We start from the raw sequence: 23,013 nt of genomic DNA, 5'->3' as shown, positions 1-23,013 counted from the left end.
GTTCGTGAGTCACAGGAAGAGTAAGCGTGAGAGAGAGAATGGTCACCTTTCGTCTCTGGTGCCCATTCTTCATTCTCAACCTCACTGCTTCCAGCCCTTGGTTTTGTTCCTCGGAATCAACACAGTCTTTGCTTCTCCCCATTTTATCCACGCCATCTTGTCACTGACCTCTAAACACACTCCCACCTAATTCATCAGTGGTACACATATATGTCTTGGTGCTTAAGTCATATGTTCAACTTCTCTGTTTCTCGTGAAGTCAACCAGATTGTGTGTCTCCAGGCACTCTCATCTGATGCTTTCTGCCTCCTGAGCACCTGACCTCTCCTGCTTTACTTCAATCTAACACCCTTTGGGGACCAATCTGAAATAAGTCTTTCTCAGACGCCAGCCTGTCAGTCTTTAGTCATGTTTCTATGTGTTTCATAACCAGTGGAGCATGGAGCATGGCAACACCAAAACCAGGGAGAGCTTAGTATCAGAACCAGTAGCAAGCCAAGGTCCCAGGTGTCCAGCTGGGAGAGGCCAAGGGTCCATGAGATGCACAAGTGGATGTATGAGATATGAACTGCGGATGAGGAATTGGGAAAGTGGCTGATATGAGAGGGGACAAGCCTGAGGGAAACAAACAGTTTCCTGGTTTGTCTGGCATAGGGAAGCTTTTAAAGGGCCAGGTGTGACTGTCTCCTTTTGCTCCACAATGTCTTAAAGGCACCACCTGTCACCTGGCGGATGACTGATGTAGCAGCCTGGGCGTTCACAGGGGGCCAGCCTGCCTTGGACACAGCCCTGTTGATTGGAGCCAAAGCATCACATACAACAGTGATAGGTTAAAGCCAACAGATGTCATCACGCCCTAAATCATAGAGAAAGTTGAGAAGGGAGAGGAATAATGGACAGTGTCCCTGATCAAAACAGACATCTCATCACAGCATATTTAGAGGAAAATACATGGAAAACAAAAGCCGAATTCTCCATCCAGGCTGCAGCACCTAATACAGCACTGCCAAGAAGAAAACATTTAATAAAATCCTCCTTTAAGTGTTGTTTGGAGTATGTGCTATGTGGAGCAATTAGTCAGATGGCAGTCCAACCCCTGAGCTCACAGTGCAATGCAAACAACCCTGATGTGGACAAAGAGGCACAGCATATCCATTATTGAGCATACCTACTATGTGCCAGGCACCAAGAGAGGCTTTGATGCTACACCAGAGCTTCCTTTTAAAGTTTCCAAAACAGGAGTTCCTGTTGTGGCGCAGTGGTTAAGGAATCCGACTAGGAACCATGAGGTTGCAGGTTCAATCCCTGGCCTTGCTCAGTGGGTTAAGGATCCAGCATTGCCGTGAGCTGTAGTGTAGGTTGCAGACGTGGCTTGGATCCTGCGTTGCTGTGGCTCTGGCATAGGCCAATGGCTACAGCTCCGATTAGACCCTTAGGCTGGGAACCTCCATATGCCGCAGGAGCAGCCCAAGAAATGGCAAAAAGACTAAAGAAAAAGAAAAAAACTTTCACTAAAGTTTCCAAAACAAGTTAACCTTATATAATCAAATCTGGTCCTCATAAACCCAAGTGACATAGGTGTTGTTATCCTTACTTTGAAGATGAGTAATCTGAGGTACACCAAGATTACAATGAATGGTCTGGGTCCATATGACCAGAGCCATATAAAGTTTTTCTGCATTGAGAAAGAATCCCAGGGAATACTTGTCCTTCATGCCCCTGGGCACCCACAGACCCTCTCCTACCTGTGCCCAAAGAATGGCCCTCAACCACTATACTCACTCTACCCCGGAGGTCTCTGCACGCTGCCTACAACACTTCTTTGAGTAGGAAGAATATATAAGGATACACCCAGTTTCAAACAACAGAAAACCCAACAAAAAGAGGCTTAATCAGTAAAGAGAATTATCTTATGTAAAAGGAGATGCGAAAGTAATTAATTCCAGAGGTGGCACCTTAGCTCAAAATTGTGACAAAAGAAAAATAAAATTGCACTAAAAGAACCAAGATCTTTCCTTCTTTGCACTCTGCCATCCTTAGGCTTGTCAGCTCATGGCTAAAAATGGTGGCCTGCAGCTCTATCCTCATGTTCTCACGAGACCCTATTGAAAGGCAGATCCAGGTCACAGGACCTCCCAGCAGCAAGGGTGGGGGAAGGCAAGAATCTAGTATGTACAACTTTCATGGGGAGGTGGGAGGGTGTGGACACAAAAGTAAAAGTTGGGAGTGGCCATTGGACAGCTAATCACCAGTCCCTCTCAGAAATCACTTGCTGATGCCTGATTAGGGTTAGAGCTGAAAACCAATTCCTCCTGAGCAGAAAAAGGAATTTCTTAACACTACCCATAGGTTGCTTTATTGGTTTTTCTATTGCTGCATTATAAATTACCATGGCTTAGCAGCTTAAGACAATACCCATCTATTTTCTTGTTTCTGTGTGGTTTTTTCCCCTTTTTTTTAGGGCCAAACCTGGAACATATGGAAGTTCCCGGTCTAGGGATTGAATCGGAACCACATCTGCAATCTATACCACAGCTTGAGGCAACGCTGGATCCTTAACCAACTGAGCGAGGCCAGGGATCAAACCCGGATCCTCACTGACATTGTGTAGGGTTCTAAACTCACTGAGATTCCACAAGAACTCTATACCTATCTTTTGTCTAACAGCTCTGTGGGTCAGAAGTCTGGGAAGTCCTAAGTGAGTTCTCGACTTAGGTCCTTACAAGGCTCAAATCAAGGTGTTACCTGCACTGAGCTCTCATCTGGAATTCTGGGGAAGAATTTGTTTCCAGTGCATCCAGATTATTGGCAGAATTCAGTTCCTTGCAGCTGTACGATGGTCTCCTTGCCCTTGCTGGCTGCCCACACAGGATCACTCTGCACTCCAAAGGTGGCCCTCCTTCCTTATATGCAGCCCCTCCATCTACAACACCAGACACAGGACACTGACTCCTCATTCTTCCAAACTCTCCAACATTTTCTTCCACCAGCTAAAGGCAATTCTGTGTTTTTAAAGACTTCCTGCACTAGATTAGATCCACCCAGATGATCTGCCTTTTGCCATGATCACAAGAGGAGCACCAGAGGCGGAAGATCTTGGAAACCATCTCAAAATTCTACCCACCTTAGTGACCATTAAACAAACCAAAAATCAGGGTTTATTCTTGGAGTTTGGGATATGGTCAGTCTTTCCTGAATCACAATAAGGGCAGGAGGATTTCCAATCAAAACTGAGTCTCCGCAGGAGTTCCTGTCATGGCTCAGAGGTTAACAAACCTGACCATTATCCATGAGGACGTGGGTTTGATCCCTGGCCTTGCTCAGTGGGTTAAGGATCTGGTGTTGCCATGAGCTGTGGTGTAGGTCACAGATGCCGCTCAGATACCATTTGCTGTGGCTCTGGCATAGGCCAGCGTCAATAGCTCCAATTCGACCCCTAGCCTGGGAATCTCCATATGCCACAGGTGGGACCCTAAAAAGACAAAAACAAAAAACAAAAACTGAGGCTCTGCAGGCAAAAGTTAAAGGAGAGAATGGCTGCTGGGTGGGCAAACCAAGAGGGTCTGATTTGATTAACTTTTTGTGAACCTGAGATAAGAACCCTAATTTAGTTAACAGGTGGAATACCATCTAGCTGATGGACAAATTTTTATTATTATTGTGAAAACATGGTGTGTAAGAACCAATGACCAGAATACTCGTTCCCCCACCCCTCCAATCCTCACAACCCCCTAAAACCCCAGCTCTACCCCCCACACCTGCTCCTCAGCCATCACTGTGCCCCCAACACAGATTCTTGAAGAATGCTCACCCCCAGGAAGTTTGATAGAGCTTCTTATAATAAAAATATTTAATGTAGCTAGGCTTCTCGTGGCTAGTTTTACCTGGTTTGTCTCCATCTGTTAGGCAAAAGGGAAAGTCAAGGATTTATGGAAAGAGGAGGCCATCTCTGAGTTCATGGAAAGCAGGTCCTAACGCTGCCCATGGTGTTTATAAGCCTTTGCAGGCCTTTCACTGTCTTTCCAAAGAGAAATCACATGCCCTCCCCTCTGCCAAGATGCCTCATTACCAGCTCTTTCAATGCATTGTTTTCTTTTTACTGCCTTGAATCCAACTCAGGCCGCCTACATTTTTTAATTTCAATTGGTTTTCTCTGTTTTATGACATCTATTTGGATTTAACTTTTTTTTTTTAACCTCCACTAAAAAGTCTGAAATACCAGACTTTTTATATAAGTCAAATAAAAGACAAGTCAGATGTCTCCAAGGAGCTTATGTCTTTGCACCAACACGTGGAGATCCTTAAGAACTGCACATTCTCAACCAGGAGCAAGCAGCTCAATGCTTTACTTTCATGGAGGCTTGTGTTCACCTTTTATTTTAAGTGCTCTCAAGCCCATTCTCTTGAAGTACCTTGCCTTACCAGGAACTCTGCTTATTTGTTCTTGTTGCCTCCTTCATTCAGAAGAACCATCAATCAGTTTCTGAAACAAGGCAGCTTCTGTGCAGAATCAAAAGCCACCACAACACAGCTGGTGGCAAGAGAATGCAGTGGGCATTGTTGTTTGTACACGGGCCTTCATCTCTTTGAGAAGTATCTCTGTTTGAAATGAATGAGGCAGACAAGAGTGGTGGCTTCAAAAGCAACCGTCCTCCTCTGGGCTTTTCTTGTTGAAAGTTCTGCGCAGCACTGTTACTAGAAAGTAAAGAGAATAAAAGGCAAATCTGAAGCAGGCTACAGGTTTCCTCTACAAGAGACACACCTGGCCTCAGCTGGGCTGTGAGTCTGGACTCTTGCCTTTACTTGGGAGATTTGGGTTTGCAAGGTTAACATGAAAGAGTCTGTTTAGTTTTTTTTTCCAGTGATTCTGCATCAAAATTACATAAATTTCCCTAACCAAGAGCCTAGCCCAGAAGTACAACAGGCTCCCCTCTTTCCTGGTCCCCCCCCCTTTTTTTTTTTAGGGCCACACCCACATGCAATCCCCAAGCCAGGGGTTGAATCAGAGCCACAGCTGCCAGCCTACAACACAGCCACAGCAACACCAAATCAGAGCCGCAACTGGACCTACACCACAGCTCAGGCAACATCAGATCCTTAGCCCACTGAGTGGGGCCAGGGATCAAACCTGCATCCTCATGGATACTAGTCAGTTTTGCTACCACTGAGCCATGATGGGAACTCCCCTGGTGCCTCGTAAAGGTGTCACTGTTCATAGGAGTAGGGCTGCCATCACTAGTGTTTCCATGGTTATGGCTTCTGAACCAGAGAATTAGCTGATCCTTGGCCCAGCTCTTCTTGCTCACTATCATCAACTCCACAGCAGGAGGCTTCCTTATTCCCTGATTAATTTTGTATTTGGCTGGAATGTTGGAGAACACACAGTTTTCCATGGTACTTCATGACCCTTCTGTAGGTTCTTAATGACCCTAATGTTAAGACATAAAGTCTTGGGTTAGTGAAAAAGTGAAAAGAGTGTGCAGGGCTCATATAGACAAGCATCCTAATAACTGGCTTGAGAGTCATGCCCTTCATCTTTCATCTGCAGAGGGTTTGCTGTGACTGCTTGAGAGTTCAGAGCGACTATCTAGCCCATGACTGGGAAGTGAAAAGGATAGTACAACACCTATTCGGTATGTAACCTCAATCGTAAATTCGCCTTCTTTTTCTTTTTCTTTTTTTTTTTTGTCTTTTTTTTTTTTGTTGTTGTTGTCGTTGTTGTTGTTGTCGTTGTTGTTGTTGTTGCTATCTCTTGGGCCGCTTCTGCGGCATATGGAGGTTCCCAGGCTAGGGGTTGAATCGGAGCTGTAGCCACCGGCCTACGCCAGAGCCACAGCAAGGCGGGATCCGAGCCTCGTCTGCAAATTACACCACAGCTCACGGCAACGCCGGATCGTTAACCCACTGAGCAAGGGCAGGGACCGAACCCGCAACCTCATGGTTCCTAGTCGGATTCGTTAACCACTGCGCCACGACGGGAACTCCTCGCCTTCTTTTTCCCATCCTTCTCTTCCCTACCTAAATTATCTTTTTAATAAGTCTTGCATTGCTTATACCTATAAAAGTATCTTAAATTATTTTATAGCAAGGCTGAATGTAAAGACAGTATAAGTATATTCCTCAGAAATCCATTGGATCTTTTGCTGTTAGAATGGGAAAAAAAAAAATACAAAGATTTTTCTGGTCAGAAAGGGAAAACTGCACCAAGCAAAGTGCCTAGAACACATTCTGTGTTAAAAATCAAATGGAATAACTTAAACATGTATTTTCTGTTGAAGAAAAAATATAGGTACTTAGTGCAGGATTCAGCGGAATATATACTAAAACAGGAAAGATACAAGTTCCCATTGTGGCTCATTGGGTTAAGAATCTGACTAGTATTCATGAGGATGCAGGATTTGATCCCTGGCCTCACTCAGGTAGTTAAGGATCTGGCATTGCCACAAGCTGTGGCATAGGTTGCAGATGCAGCTCAGATCTGGTGTTGCGGGGGCTGTGGCATAGGCAGGCAGCTGCAGTTTCTATTCGACCTCTAGCCTGGGACCTTTGGTATGCTGCCAGTGGGGTCCTAAAAGAAAAAAATAAAAATTGGAAAGATACAGAGAAGATTAGCATGGCCCCTGCTTAAGGATGATATGCAAATTCGTGAAGTACTCCGTATTTTTAGATGTTGGTCAAAGGGCACAAAATTCCTAACTAAAGGATAAATAAGATGTGGGGATCTATTGCCCAGCATGGTGACTATAATTAACAACACTATCGGAGTTCCCGTTGTGGCTCAGTGGTTAACGAATCCGACTAGGAACCATGAGGTTGCAGGTTCAATCCCTGGCCTCGCTCAGTGGATTAAGGATCTGGTGTTGCCGTGAGCTGCGGTGTACGTTGCAGACACAGCTCAGATCTGGCGTTGCTGTGGCTCTGGTGTAGGCCGGCGGCTACAGCTCCTACTGGACCCCTAGCCTGGGAACTTCCATATGCCGCAGGTGCGGCCTAGAAAAGACAAAAGACAGAAAAAAAACAAAACAAAACACTGTCTTATATATGGAAAGTTTTAAAGAAGAAAGTAGATCTTAAATGTTATCACCACATGTGAAAAAATATATATATATAATTATGTTAAGGGATGGAAATGTTAACCAACTCTATTGTGGTGATCATTCTGCAATGTATACATGTACCTAATGATCACATTGTACAATTTAAACATACATATGTTACATATCAATAATAGCTCAATAGAGCTGTGGAAACTACCTCAACTATAGAAGAAAAAAAATATATTTATACATACATTTGCAAAAATGTATACACACACACATATACATAAAATTGTAATTTCTGATACATTGAACCATGACAGTCCAAAACTCTGGGAGTCCCTGAGTAATTAGGAGCCTGCCACACAAAGCCACTCACACAAGAAATTCGGGCAGTTCCTTCAAAAGCCTGGGGTGAGCCATGCAGACACACTCTTTACCATCAGGGAGGTGCTTAGTGGGTTCTGGGAAACCCAGTTTCTCACACACAATAAACGCTTTCTAAGTACCTTTTGAATAAGTAGAAAAGATAAGTAAAAACAAAAACAAAAACAAAAACAAAAACAAAAAACAACTGCTATGCTTGTGTGCTAAATAAGTTTGCAGATAATCTTCAAATTAACCCAAGTGGATGATTAGCAGCACCCAGAGAAGTGGATGCTATAAAGGGCTTTAGTCCCTTTAATCCTCTCAACAACTCTTTGGCATTTTTATCTCCACCTTTTTTCAGATGGGGTGAAGAAAGGTTAAGTAATTTGTGCAAGACCGCATACATAACTGGTACTTGAAAGACCCGGGATTTCAGCCCAGAGCTGCCTGACTCTAAAAACAGACTATCCCCTCAGTCTCCTCTGATATTTTCCCGAGCATTTTCCATGTTAACATAAATCTGAGGCCTTATCCTAGATACACTGAGTCAAAAATCTCCAGGGTGGGATTTGGAAACATGTGTTTAACAAGAGATGAGATGATGATTATCATCAGAGAAGTTTAAGAAAACCGTTCTGTCGCATTAGGTGGGAAATGGTCCCATATCCTCCTCTGACTGATCAAACAGAAGACATCAGAGAGTTGAAGCTCCTGCAACTAAAAATAAACCATGTTATTCTGGAGTTCATCAGATTACAATATTGTGGGATATTTATTCCTCAGTCTGCTAACCCAGCGGTGTCTGATTTAAGGTTATCTGGATCTGAAAACACCAAGACCATGTTGGAAAGTGAAAAATGGGCTCTAGTTTAAACCTCAGACTTTCTTAGCTTCTGTCTCTGCTCCTCTTTGATCCTTTGGAACAAAAATGAGTAAGAATTTGCTTTCAATTCCTAGCAGCTGTAACTGACATAGAGGTTCCAGCTGTGCAAGGGCTGGAGGAGAGCTGGAAGGAGAACCACAGGCTGAGAGTCAGTACTCACATTTGGGAAACCACCAGATGGCCTTCATTGGATGCGCAAGTTACCCTATCCAGGAAGTAGAAAACCCAGCACTGCTTTGCTTGTTTTTCTTAGTTTCAGTTTTTCCACGCCTGAGGAGAAGAGCCAGGCCAGCTAAGGCTTCCGTTTCAATGTCCATTATGGGAGCAAACAACTTATTTGTACAACCTAAACACTGACTTAATTAAATAGAAAGCAAAGCAGTGATTCCTGACAGGGCTGAATTTCAGTCAAGTTGTGAAACGCCACAGTGCATCCAGAAGCAGAGACGGACAAGTTGAACTGAAACCTGGGAACACGTAAGGGGCGTTGGACCACTGCGTCTCAGCCATTTTATTGTAAGTTATTCCCGTTATCTCAGAGAAGAGTTTGCGACACGGTTAGAGAAAAGATTGGAGCTGGCTACACCCATTTTGAACATAGATCTTTGTTTTAAAAACTTGCTTTATATGCTATTGCCAAGAAACTTGCTATGAAAGAGATTTCCAGGCATGATGTCTATAATAGCAAATGATGACAATTACATTCTATATATAATAATTTAATAGGCTTTATTATACTTCTATTCCTGAGTGTTCTTGACCTTATTTACTCATCACAACAACTCTAAAAAGTTGGTTCTCTTAGCAACACAATTTTACAGATAAGGATACTGGTAGCCTCCTCACAGAATCATTATGTAACTATCAGAAAGTTCACAGCTTGGAGCCAAGAGCCCATCTCGTATCACTGTTATCTGCATCCCAAAGGACTCCATATAACTAGGCCATTCATTTCTTTAAAAATTCCTATATTGAATTAAAACATAAGACCCAACAACATGTTTGTTGCTTACAGATAGGTGCCTGTAACCAAAAGATGCAGAATGCTAAAAATAAAAATGTCTTATCAAGGAAACTCATACAACAAAAAGAAAACAATTGGTAAAGTTGATTTCACATAAAAGGTGGAGGGAGGATGCTAGGTGTCTCCTGATTATAATGAAAAATATAAAACCCACAGTAAAGACATAGATTACCAAAGTGAGAAATCAAAGAGAAAAAGTAAAAAACAAACTATTATAATGGGAGGTGTTAATTCATTATTGGGCTAAGATAAAAATTAGACAGTCTTAAAAATTAAACAGGCAAACTTAAATAGACATTTAGAACACACTGAAGATCTGACAAAAACAGATATAAGTCTGAAAAATAACATGGAGGTTATGAATGCTATACAATTAATGTGTTAGAACAAGCAGACATATAGAACTTAATAATAACAGACTATACATTTTTTTTCAACGTCATTGGTACATATACACTAACTCTCAAATAAGGTCCCAAAAATAAATCAAGGGGAAAATTATATACATATATATTCTCACCACAATGCAATAAAACTAAATGTTAACCATATAAGTAAAAACAATGAAAGGTGCTTTGGGCAAAATAGTGATCTGTTCTATAGCCTTGGAGGCAGACAGTCCAGGATTGGGATTATAACTCCATCCCTTACTGCTGTGTGATCCAGGAAATTTATTGAACCTCTCTGAACCTTGGACTGTACATCTAAAAATGTAGCTCTACTTTGTAAAGTTCTTATAAAATTAGCTGTAAATTTAATAGCTACATATAAAGTATGTAAAAATAACACAATACCAAGACTTAAATGAAGACTAAGACTATACATCGCATAGTATATCCAGAATTTTTGTTGATTGAAAGCACAAGCCTAGAAAATATAAATCTAAATGCTAACAATGAATGTTTCTAGGCTCTGAAATTTGGGGTGATTTTTATTATTTTGCTTTATTTTTCTACTTTGTATAATATAGTAAGTTCAAAATAAAAATCATTATGAAATAAATATGAACTTCTTTAGATCATAGTACAAGAAGAAAATAAAGCTAAATATATTGAGTGCCCTCTCTGTAGTAGTTACTGTAAACATGTACCCATTTCAATTGTTGCCACTGTCATCTTCATTACCGTAAATTCTAGAATACTTAGTTTCTTGCTGTCTCTCTCTATATGTATATATACACACATATAATATATATTATAAATAAAATATAAATGTGTTATTAAATATTAATTTAAATATAGAATATATAAATTTATATTTATTATATATAATATAACTATAGTATTACATAAAACACTATTGAGATAACTGACAATTTAATATGGACTATGGAATTAGAAAATCAGGGGTTCCTGCTGTGACTCAGTGGAAATGAATCTGTCTAGTATCTATGAGGATGCAGGTTTGATCCCTGGCCTCACTAGGTGGGTTAAGGATCTGGCATTGCTGTGGCTGTGGTATAGGCTGATGGCTACAAAGAAAGAAAGAAAGAGAGAAAGAAAGAAAGAAAGAAAGAAAGAAAGAAAGAAAGAAAGAAAGAAAGAAAGAAAGAAAGGAAGAAAGAAAATCATATTGTATCAATATTAAATTTCCCAATTTTCTTAACTGTTAAATTTCCTGATTTTTATAAGCGAAAATGTCTGTCTTAGGAAATACACATTGAAGTATTTAGGTATGTATGTACATCTGTAAGTGGTATATATTCTATATTCTCAAGTTGTTCAGAAAAAAAATTATATACAGAGAATGATAATAAAGCAATCAGGGAAAAGGAGAAACCAAAAAAAATATAAACATGTAAATCTGGATAAAGGTCGTACAGGACTTCTTCATACTAGTTTTTAATATTTCTACAGGTTTAAAATTATATACAAATAAAAATTTACAATAAAAACAAACAAATAGATGACTGACAACTTCTAACAATAGCAACAGAGTCAAGCAGAAAATTAAGAACATGATAAAAATTTCTGAAATATAAAATTGAAAATACTACCTATTAAAAGTGAGAGGGGTGTGAACAAATCAAGGTTCAGAGGCAAAGGTATAGATCTATGGACTTTCAGAAATAAAAGATAAGTTCCCATCGTGGCTCAGTGGTAACAAACCCAACTAGCATCCATGAGGATGCGGGTTTGATCCCCAGCCTCACTCAGTGGGTTTAAAATCTGGAGTTGCTGTGAGCTGTGGTGTAGGTCACAAGTGCGGTTCAGATCCTACATTTCTGTGGCTCTGGTGTAGGCCTGGGAACTTCCATATGCCACAGGTATGGCCCTAAAAAAGACAAAAAAAAAAAAAAAAAGAGAGAGAGAGGGAGAAAAAGAGATAAGTGAACAAGTGAACAAAGCACTAATTTAAAATCTTATGAAAAGTGTCAACATAAGAAAAAAGAGAAAGCAAAGAGTAAAGAAAGACAGAAATAAACTAGAAAACTGGTGAAAATAATAAATTTAACGCCTCTTTCTCTAAAAAGAGTATAAAATAGAAATATTTATACTCTTGGGAATGTAATAAATAAAAAGTATAAATCCACAAAATTTTAAAAAGGACTGGTGATTTAATAATTGACAGGAGTTCTCTTTGTGGCTCAGTGGTAACAAACTCAACTAGTATCCATGAGGACATGGGTTCAATCCTTGGCCTCACTCAGTAGGTTAAGGATCTGGTGTTACCATGAGCTGCAGTGTAGGTTGCAGATGTGGCTGGGATCTGGCATGACTGTGGCTGTGGTGTGGGCCAAGAGCTGCAGCTCTCATTCAACCCCTAGCTTGGGAACTTCCATGTGCTGCAGCTGTGGCCCTAAAAAGTCCAAAACAAAACAAAATTAAAAAATTGACATAAATGATTTTTAAATGTAAATAATTGTAATGCACAATTTTAAAAAATTGACATAAATGATTTTTAAATGTAAATAATTGTAACGCACAATTTTAAAAAATTGGCATAAATGATTTTTAAATGTAAATAATTGTAATGCACAATTTATGGTCATCAATTTGAAATATTTAGCCAAATGGACAATGCAAAATATGAACTATAAAATTGGCAAAACAAGATACAAAAAAACATCAAAATAACAATGGAGAATGATATTGAGGAAGTTGTTAAAGAAATATGACTTAAAGAAGTTTACTGAATAATACTTCTATGAATTCAAGAAATAGATTTTTCCATACTACACAGTCAGTTCCAAATCATGGAGAAATAAGACCTGATTGATACCCAAGTCATTCTAAGAGATAAGCATCATCCTCATTCACAGATCTGTGAAAAGTACCATACACGTGCACACATACGCATAAACATACAGGCTTAAACAGTAAATATGCCCAAGTGCCAATTCCAATATAACTGGTTGGGAAAAATTAGAAGCAGACTCAGGCATACAGCAGATTTTCCAAAAATAGTTGTTGGATAAGTGAATAAGTGAATAGATGGGAATACATATGAATAAAGAAATTAATGCAGGCAATTAGCAACATCTACTAAGGGAATGCAAGGCAGGAATGGCTTGTGCATATCACATACCTGTGAGCTAATTTATACTGATCACTTCACCATGTCAGTCACAATGAGCATAGGCAGAAAAATCATTTGTAACTGAGCTTACACTATGCAGCTGTAAACAAGAGTGTTTGGGCCGATGAAGGTAAATTCTAGGAATGTGAAAAATTATGATGAATCACAAAATATCTTTTATAAAAGAACTGCTGCCTTTTTTTTTTTTTTTTTTGGTGAGACTTAAAAGGAAAATGGAAGAAATGAAGACACTAAGGGTTGCAGGGTGACAGAATACACTATCCCCAAAATATGCCACTTTGGCCTAAGGATTGTTTTGAGTTGCAAGCACTTGAAAAAGAGCAGATGCGAGAAGGTCATTCTTATCTCCTCCTTTCCTCTTAAAAGAAGGTAGAAATTCCTATGTGGAAGATGCTCTCCCAGTATCAGGAGAAAAGAAACATTTTTCAATGGGGAATCGAAGCCAAGAGAATTCTGTACCAACAGACCCTGTTAAAATAATTTTTATCTTCCTTTAGCCTCGCTACATAATTTAGTTACTTTTCCACAATTGCCTCTTTCTTTGCTCAACCAGATATAAAAACATGTAAGCTTCACCATTTCTTTGCGTTTTTATTTCCTTATGAGGGCTCCCATGTCTAAGATAAATTTGTATGCTTTTGTCTTGTTAGTCTGTCTTGTGTCAGTTTAATTCTCAGGCCCAGCCAAAAAACCCTAAGAGTATAAAGGTAAAGTTTTACTTCCTCTACAGGATGTTCCTGAAGCAAAATACTGATGAATCTGACTACACTAAAATTTTAAATGCTGTTCAGCATAAGATATCATAAGCCATGTGAAAGGACAATGCAAATTGGGAGAAGATATTTTTCTTACTGAAAAGCTAATGAACTAATAGAAAGATGGGCAAAAGATATGAACAAGCAATGTAGAGCAGAGGAAATCTAAATGACCAACAGCACATACAAAATGTTCAACCTTATCAGTAATCAGAAAGATGAAAATTAAAGTGATGAGACACCATTTTACATCCATCAAACTGATAAGAATGAAATAAAAACCTGGCACTATCAAGTGCTGGTGATGATGTGGAAATATTGGAGAAAGATTCACATTTTGTTGAAGATGTATTCATTGGTAGAACCATTTTGGAGACTAAATTTTCAACATCTAGCAACATTGAAGAGATATATATCTCACAACTCAGCAATTTCCCTTCTAGGAGTAAACGCTAGAAGTGCATGGATGGTGCAAGACCATGGCAACATTGTTTATAAAAGCAAACACCAAAAAAGTAAACCACACAAATATTGATCAACGGAATGAACAAACTGTGATATACAGTAGGAAAATTTCAAGCAATTTTATCAACAAAAATCTCAAAAATATAATGCTGAATGAAAAATAAAGTGGCAGATAAGTATAATAATTTGTAAACATGCAAAATAATGCTATATATCTATAACTACATACCTCTGTTGCTAACATATACAAACATAGATGAGAACCACAGTCACCAGCTCAGGATGAGTTGCCTCTGAGGAGGAGAAAATAAAATTAGGTTAGGGAAGAGGTAATAGGTATATAGGTATTCTATTTCTTAACAAAAATAGGAAGCATATATGGCAAAATATTAGGATTTGATAGAGATGGGTAGCAAGATGGTATTCACAAATATTCCTTATACTGTGTTTGAGACTATTAAAAATTTTGAATGAGCACCCTAATTTTAAAAATATATAAATTATATAAAACTACTATATAAAATTCATAAACATCATTAACAGATAATTCATAAAGAAAGAAAATATGCAAAAAAATGGAGGTGAGGTAAATACAACTTTAACTCACTAGTGGAAAAAAATTAAAATATACATAAAATATTTTGGATTATCAATTGAGCATGAAACTTCAAAAATGTTAATAGCTAATATTAACAAGGGGAAGAGTGAGTGGGAGGAGTGAGCACATCTATTCATTGTTGATGAGGACTTAAAATGATATCAATTTACTTAGCATAGCTGTATATATGAAAAGGCAAAAAGTATATATATGTACATATAACATTGGCCTCAGCAATTCCACTTTAAGAAATTTAAGCAAAGGAAGTGACCAGAAATGGGAACCAAATTTATGCTTAAGCATGTTATAACAGCATTGTTAATAACGGTGATATCTTAGATACACAAGAGTTACAAAACAATAGGGAATTAAGCCAATTATGGCACATCTATAGGATACAGTGCACCACAGCTGTTTCAAACAATATTTTGTTTTATTTTATTTTTTTGTTTTTTTGCTTTTTATAGCCACACCCACCCAATATGGAAATTCCCAGGCTAGGGGTAGAATTGGAGCTACAGCTGCCCGCCTTCGCCACAGCCACAGCAACACAAGATCTGAGCTGCGTCTGTGACCTCTGCCACAGTTCATGGCAACGCTAGATCCTTCAGCCACAGAGTGGGGCCAGGGATCAAACCCTCCTCTTCATGGATACTAGCTGGGTTCATTAACTGCTGAGCCATGACAGGAACTCTCTCAAACAATATTTTAGAAGAATATTTAATACCACTGGTACATGTCATTAATATGTTGTTAAGACAAGTTATTAAAGAGTTTATACAGAATGTTTGCAGTTGAATTTTTTTTAATGTATAGCCAGGAAAGATGATTTGGAGGTACCTAAAGGAAAATGTCAACAGTGGTTATCTTTTGATCTTTTTCACCATGTTTTTATTTTTTGCTCTTCATGTTCCTATTTTTCAATAATAAACATTTATTGATTTTAAAATAGAAAAAGTTATTATAAATAAAACATTCACCAAAATAAGTTTTGTTGATTAAAGATTTAAATATAAAATCTAATTATGGAAGAACTTGCAGAAAATTGAAAAAGTGTTTATCACCTCTCTGGGGGAATTTTAACTTTCTCAACTTTGAGGCTATTTAAATGATTTCACTATAAAAATTAGCATTACTAAAGATTTTTTTTAAAAGGGAAAATATTTTTATCAAACATTACAAAGAACTAAGATCTATCAAAAATAGCTAATTCAAATTTGTAAAATAAATGTCAAGATTCCAAAAGATAAATAGGTAAAAGACAGGCCTATTCCCATAAGGGAAATACAATTAGTAGAGAAACAGTGGGAAAATGTTAATTCTCACTAGAAATCAAAGAAATGCAAATGAAAGCAGTCAGAAGATGAAAATTTACATATTCTAAAAGAGCTACATGCACACACAAAATTGAATGTCAATATCCAATGATGGTGAAGTTGCCTGGAAATTGCCTCATACATTTATTTACAGCCATATTGTTCCCACCTCTAGCCAGAAATGTTACCACTAAGAACTTATTCTTAAGAAATAATTTGGCAAAGGCAGAAAGGTCCCTCCTCCTCCTCCTGACTTGTAAATGTTGGAACTCCCAGGGCTCAGCCCCATGAGGTCTTCTCCTTCCCATCCACACACAGTTTGGAGGATCTCACCTGTATACCCAGATGTCTCTCCTCAGGAGTCTCTAGTGAGATAGGTGACCCAAACAGGGAATTTCCCTGGGCATGGCGGTGGGGGGATTTTGAAGGGAGTTCAAGGCCTCAGAACTCAGTCAAAGTCAGGACAGGATGCCACAGTGAAGACAGAAAGGGCCAGCAAAGAGAATCAGAGAGACATCTAAAGCAGGGTCATTGTAATATTAATTCGTTATGTTAATAACTAAATATCCCAGGCTTTATCTGGGGATAAAGTAAGGGTATAAGGGTGAGGTCCCTTCACTGCAATAGCCCTCCACTCTCCTGAGGGCCACCAGATCCCAGCTGACCTTGACCCTGACCTCCAAAGTCTGGCTATTATTTTTGTGAGGTAGCCCATACATTATTTTGGCTTCCTCCCTCAAGCCCATGTAGAGGAATAAAATTTGCCCCCCTCCCTCAAATGTCTCTTTGGCATGCAGATTATTTCAATCTGAAAACAATTGAAGCCCAAAAGACTCAGGAAGAAAGTTTGACCTTCTCCATAATTTCCTAAAAGAATTTAGATAGAGGGCCTGTTTCCAAAATAGAGCTCTTACATGAGATCTCTGCAAAGATTATGGGCTAAGTGTGGTGGGGAAGCCCAGCAGGGCCTGGAGATCAGAGTCCACCCTGTGTGCCATCATCTCGTGATCCAGCAAATGTTTGTTTCCTAAACATTTGCTTTTCCATCTTCATGTGAAATGCCTTCCTCCCCTTCGAGGTCTCAAACCACTACCCTCAATACCCTCTTCTGTCTCCAGCTGAAGCTGGGATTTAAGGTGAGGGCTTTGGCCATTTTGGATAGTTACTCAGTTTTCCTGTGTCTCTCCCATGTACACATGTTATTAAACTTTTGTTTGATTTTTCTCCAGTTAATCTGTCTCATGTCAGTTTATTTGTTAGACCAGCCAGGAAAACCTAGAAGGGTGAAGGAAAATTTCTTCCACCCTGACACCCATAAACCATTTCAAGTGGCACCTCAGCCCTCCCTCTTTGCCTTCTAGGAGAGTCTTGACCAGCCAGAACTTTCCTTCTGCAGGTGGCTGCTTGCTTCCCCCACCCTACCCCAGGCCCTGGGCAGTAAGGTATGTCCTACTCTGAGGTCAGGAAGCAGAATTGCTTGGGCTCCCAAGTCTCCTAAAAATCCCTATATTCCACAAACACACTCACCCACTTGACATCCTAGCCTGGGGTTCACATGAGCCCTTTTACAGCTTAAGCATGTTTGGACATTTACCATCCTTCATTCTCATGACCTTGTGAGGTTGGAACCACAAGTTTCATTATCCCTGCTGTAGAAACATTACAACTTAGCCAAGGCAGAAGTGGTCTCAAACTCAGACCTTCTACCCTCAAATCCACATCTCTCACCATGGCACCAAGTATGGCCAAAAGCGGGGATTGCTACACATATTAGCAGCCTACCACTTTCTTCCTCGTTTATATATCGCCTATGAAAAATAGACAAGGGAAGTTACTTTTGTTTTTAACCATGCCCGCAAGCATAGTAAGTTCCTGGGCCAGGGTTCAAATCTGAGCCACAGCTGCAACCTATGCCACAGCTGTAGCAACACTGGATCCTTTAACCCACTGCACCACAGCTGGGATTCTGGGAAGCTACATTTCTATCAAGAGCTAGAACAAGCAGTTTTACTGCAGAGATGACACGCTAGCAAAAAGAAAGCATTCCCAGAGGCAAAGAGCCTGACTGTGTTCTCCCAGCCCCAAGATCCCAATTACACATCTGCTGACCTCTGAGATTGAGTCCTTGCTGTTTCCTAAGGCATCAAAAGGACATTCCACTCTCCAGAGAGTCCCCTGCCCCACACTCAGCTGGATAGTCAGATCAGGTGATAGGAGTGAAACAGTGGAGTGAGAAATGGCTCTCTCTGGGGTGTCACTCCAGTGGCCATAAATTTAAACGAAGCCTAGACACAGCAATATTTTCATTCTCCTTTCCCTGAATTTTGCCAAGAGGAAAAGCTCCTTCTCCAAACTGGCTCACTCAGAGCAAACAAGCTTGAATGCATTTTTCCATGCAAAATGCAGGCTCCTAAGGAAAAGGAAGGGGGCCTATGGAGTTCACCTGAATCATCTGACCGTATCTCAGATGTGAGAAATGAAACTGGGACCCCAATAGGGGTCCTCCTGCCCCAGGTCCTTCAGGCCACCAGAAGGAGATCATGTTTAACTCAGAAGCCAAGAGAAACTTTATTCTTTGGTGAGAGAATGGAGAGGTGAGAGCTCAGGCTCTAGAATCCATGCTCTCCTGGGATAGGCTGTGGGCAGGGCTGCTTTGCAGGGATCTGGGCAGCAGGGGCAGGGGGAATTCTCACAGGCATGAGCACAGGCACAGCTCCTGCTCCAGAGAGTGGGGCACAGCCTCTCTGAACACCTCTCTCCCTACTCCCCATCCCCCACCCCAGCATTTCACACCAGGAATTCTGGACTGGAGTGCTGGGTGCAAGGCCTCTGCACCAGACACCCTGTGAGCAAGTAGAACTAGACTAAGCACAAAGGAAAAAAAAAAAAGGTCAGACCATGTTTTATTACCCAGATTCTATTTTTATTTCCAGGGAATTGTTAACAGGCTTTGAGGTGACAGTGGGGTCAAATCCACACAGGTATCCTGACTGGGAGACATACAGAAATTCTTCCTTGGAGCTGAAAAAGATTCCCCCTCTACCCGACATAAAGGGGAAAAAATAAACTTCCCAAAGGCAGGTTCCCACCACCTGCTTGGCCAAAGCTCGGCAGTCGATTTTCTCTAGTTCCTGATACACGCTGCCTACCCCACACCCCACCTCACCCCCAGGGCACAGACTCTATTGCCCTTGGATGTGACCCTTTGGGTCTGAGGAGTCAGACCAGGGATAGTTTCACCAACCAGTCCCTAGTCCCGACTCCCAAGAGTCACCTCTGCAGGTGGTGGGTCCTGTCCCCAAGGGCCCATGGGAGGACCCCCTCTGAGGGCCTTTCCCATTCCAGAGCCTGTTTTCTCTGGCCATTAACCTGAGAAAAGGAATCACATTTTTCTTTCTTTCTCTTCCTTCCTTCCTTCCTTCCTTCCTTCCTTCCTTCCTTCCTTCCTTCCTTTCTTTCTTTCTTTCTTTCTTTCTTTCTTTCTTTCTTTCTGCCATTCCCATGGCATGCAGAAATTCCCAGGCCAGGGATCAAATCCAAACCACAGCAGTAACTGAGCCACAGCAGTGACAAACCCCAGGTCCTTAAACTGTTGAGCCACAAGGGAACTCCTGGAGCCACATTTTTCAATTTAAAGTCAGGATTAGCTGGTCTAAAACTGATGATGGGAATTATTCAAAAACAAGAAAGCAAATTTTTTTTGGAGTGTGCTTTTTTGTTTAATACAAAGGAATGCATAACGTACGCAGTTAATTTCAAAATCAAGTCCAAGAAGCATCAACCCTATTTATACTTTTTTTCAAAAATACTATAAATAGATTTCCTGTTCTTTATTATAGTCAGTTAAACGGACAGAAAAAGAGAAAGGGAAGGAAGACAAAAGTGCAAGAGGAATTAAAACACACTGAAAGACTACAATCAATAAAAATAAGAATAGCTGGTGTGTATCCTGCTGGGCACTGTGCTAGGCACAGTTCATGAATTATTCTGGCTTATTCTTCCCCCAAACCCTAAAGAAAATAATAGTACTGTCCCTACTTTCAAGTGGGGAAACTGAGACATAAAGATTTTAAATAACTTGCCTGCTAATAGGAACAAAAAGAGAGAAGGCAGCAAGGAAATCCAGTTTTCTGTTATCACAAAGCCTCCACTCAAGAGACAAATACCAAGAGACAGCCTTTCCTCCTGAAGGAACCTTTACCTGTTATCTTCAAATTCTGCAGCTAAATACTTCCTTTATCATTTTTTAACAATAGGAATTACAGGGGAAATGTTGTACTTCAATAGAAACCTGTGCATTGTCCACACATAGCACAACCTTGCTGAGTTATCTGATTCTTTTGTCAATTGCCCTTGAGGCATTTTACAACAGTGTGCTTTGTAGATAACTAACAGCAACACAAAATGCAGGTTCCATGCTGCTCTGTGACAGTTTGATTGACTGCCCTAGAAGCTAGTTGTGCTTCCATTTGATTGGCCCATTCATTTCATCTCTTTATCCCTTTAATTTTTTGGGGGGGGGGGCCTCACCTTGGTGTGTGGAGGTTCCCAGGCTAGATGTCGGAGCTGTAGCTGCTGGCCTATGCCACAGCCACACAGCAACTCAGGATCTGAGCTGCGTCTGTGGCCTACACTACAGCTCATGGCAACGGCGGATCCTTAACCCACTGAGGGAGGCCAGGGATCGAACCCTCATCCTCACAGTTTCTAGTCAGGTTCGTTAACCACTGAGCCACAAAGGGAACTCCCATCCATATAAATTTGTGAGGGATTTGGCTTTTCCTTTGAACTGCTTGTAATACCCTTACCAGCTTCCACATTAGTAAGTTAAATAAAATACCCTATGTTCAACTTTATTTCTGAATGAGAGTCATGATTTTACCTTTTTAAAAAAAATTGTCTTAGAATTATCAAAGCATGTCAGAGCATCTCATGGTTGCATTGTGGAGGACTTAGGCATGACCCAACCCAAATGGTGATGGTGTGTAAATTAGATCTTTTGTAGCATAGTCTCACCCTGACAATTTCCTGTCAAACATTCTGTTATCTCCATGCCAAAACTTCTGGGCAAAGGCTCCAGTCCCCTTATCTTGGCTGGTCTTTTTTTTTTTACTGTTGATTGGGAAAATTAATCTGTGTATAAATTATAAAATTCCATCCTAGTGAGGCAGAATATTAATTCAGGTAGTCAGTGTAGAAACATGGGCTTTGATATATTCTTTAATATGGCTATTGATTAACATTTGTTGCTTAAGGGCTCCAGGGAGTAACATCCCCACAGGCCTTGTTTACTATAGGGAGTGTACCTATGCCCAGATGGACATTAATCTCTAATCCCCTGTGACTAAGTTTATGGGAAGAAAAGGACAAAGAAACCATGAGACCTACAGGACATTTCCACCCCTATAAGCCCTATTGGATAAGGACTGATATGGGTAATTGAGCAAGGCCAATGGGAGAAAACCCCATCTTTCTGGACCCCCACATTGGTACCCCCCCATCTTTAAGGAATAAAAACTCCTATGGGACAATAGAGAGTGGGGGCTCTTCTCCCCCTCCCAGCAGCCCTGGGAGCTATTTGCTTTCCTTTAACAAGCCTTTGCTTGCTTGCTGCATGTGTGTTCCCAGAGTTCATTCTTCGACTGCCGTGAACAAGAACCCGGATTCCGGTATCATTTTTCCGGTATCACCACCATTATGTCTCCATTATTTCTATCTTCTGCTCTGTTTCATGGGCTAAGTGTTTTAGGCTCTTTCCATTAAATAGCTGAGAAAAGGCTTGAGAACATTTGTTCTGAAAATAACATTAATAATAAACACATGATCTACATCTTTATCAGAGGGCAAAAGCACAACTCAATTCCATTTTTTTAACCTTAGATCCACAAAGCTCTCACAGCCAATTCCTACTACACCTGGTAAAACTACTTTTGTTGTGTGTGCTTGTGAGTTAGACAAACGTAATTCAGATTTTATTCCACCACTTACTAGAATATGGATTTGGACAACTCAGTAACCTCCCAAAGCCTCAGTTTTCCTCTCTCTATAAAGGGCATAATCATACATGCGTCATCATAGGTTCCTGAGGTTTCGATGACATCACACAGTCTGGCGTCTTTGGGAGTTGGCCCCTGAACTATTAACCCCTGACTTCTAAGCCTGTCTAGGAATTGATGACTAACCATGACAGCAAGATACCCTATGGAAAAATATAAGCCACTGGCAGCACTTAAAGTAGACACTGGGAACCAGTCCTGATTTTTTGCAGCCAAGGACTTCACTTGCTAACTTCAGAAATCTTTGGTGAGATGAGCATGTGACACGGACCAACCACAAGCTGCTGTAGAGAGGACTGGGGCATTTTGATCTGAGTGGAGCCCCGTTCCTGCCTGATACCCAGAACAAGGACAGTGCCCCTGGCTATCTCATAGTCAGAAGCACTGGGGCCCAGAGAAACAGAGCTGCTACGCTGATGGCCCACCTTCCCAAACTGTGCCCTTCAGTTACTGCAATCAGCCCATTCAGTTCATAGCTTGGTTGGTCTCCCAGAAGAGCCCAGCATGATCACTCCTCACCAAGCCTAATCACGTCCCGAAGCCGCTGGAGAACTCAGGCACAGAGCCTATTCTATGCCCACCTCTTTCCCACAGGGGAGAAAGCCCTTGTCAAACTTGAAGGAGCCAGCAAAGGTCCATGTCTATCTGGCTGTTTAAAGCCACCTTACATCTTTCCTTCCTTCTGCTTCCAAGCATAATGCAAATAGAGAAAAAAAAGTTTCCATAATACTGGAACTACTAAAATCATAAAATGCATTATTATTCCAGAGTATCCAGTCACAAAAAAGGCAGCCCTGGTTTTTTCTTTCTCTCCTTCTTTCTTTCTTTCTCTTTCTTCCTTTCCTTCTTTCTTTCATTGTCTCACAAACCAGCTGAAATTCCGACGGGGAGAATAAATGGGCTACCACAGAGCAGGAAACATACAATTAAACGTAGAAGGAGATCTCGGCTCTTGGCCCCTGTGCAATTC

The 23,013-nt window shown here is 40.6% G+C and overlaps 1 long non-coding RNA gene and 1 pseudogene across 4 annotated transcripts in view; one reads left to right on the top strand and one right to left on the bottom strand.

Annotated features, from left to right (window-relative positions):
* Window positions 1–23,013, bottom strand: part of LOC102158936 (uncharacterized) — a 257,286-nt gene that overhangs the window by 73,896 nt on the left and 160,377 nt on the right. For 3 of the 4 annotated variants that reach the window (XR_014810682.1, XR_014810688.1, XR_014810687.1), the window contains one exon: window positions 14,303–14,366. This is a non-coding gene — a long non-coding RNA (uncharacterized LOC102158936). Of the gene's footprint in view, window positions 1–2,745; window positions 2,924–4,422; window positions 4,696–14,302; window positions 14,367–23,013 lie in introns of all 4 variants that reach the window. The other variant, XR_014810690.1, reaches the window with a different exon arrangement.
* LOC146406337 (U6 spliceosomal RNA) lies at window positions 6,567–6,665 on the top strand (annotated as a pseudogene).

The sequence above is a fragment of the Sus scrofa genome, chromosome 1 (assembly GCF_054392235.1).
Source record: "Sus scrofa isolate SSC_HxYL_T2T_F1_AM1 chromosome 1, Sscrofa_HxYL_maternal_Yorkshire_Landrace_v2.0, whole genome shotgun sequence".
Classification (NCBI taxonomy): domain Eukaryota; kingdom Metazoa; phylum Chordata; class Mammalia; order Artiodactyla; family Suidae; genus Sus; species Sus scrofa.
This window is presented reverse-complemented; position numbering and strand designations above follow the sequence as displayed.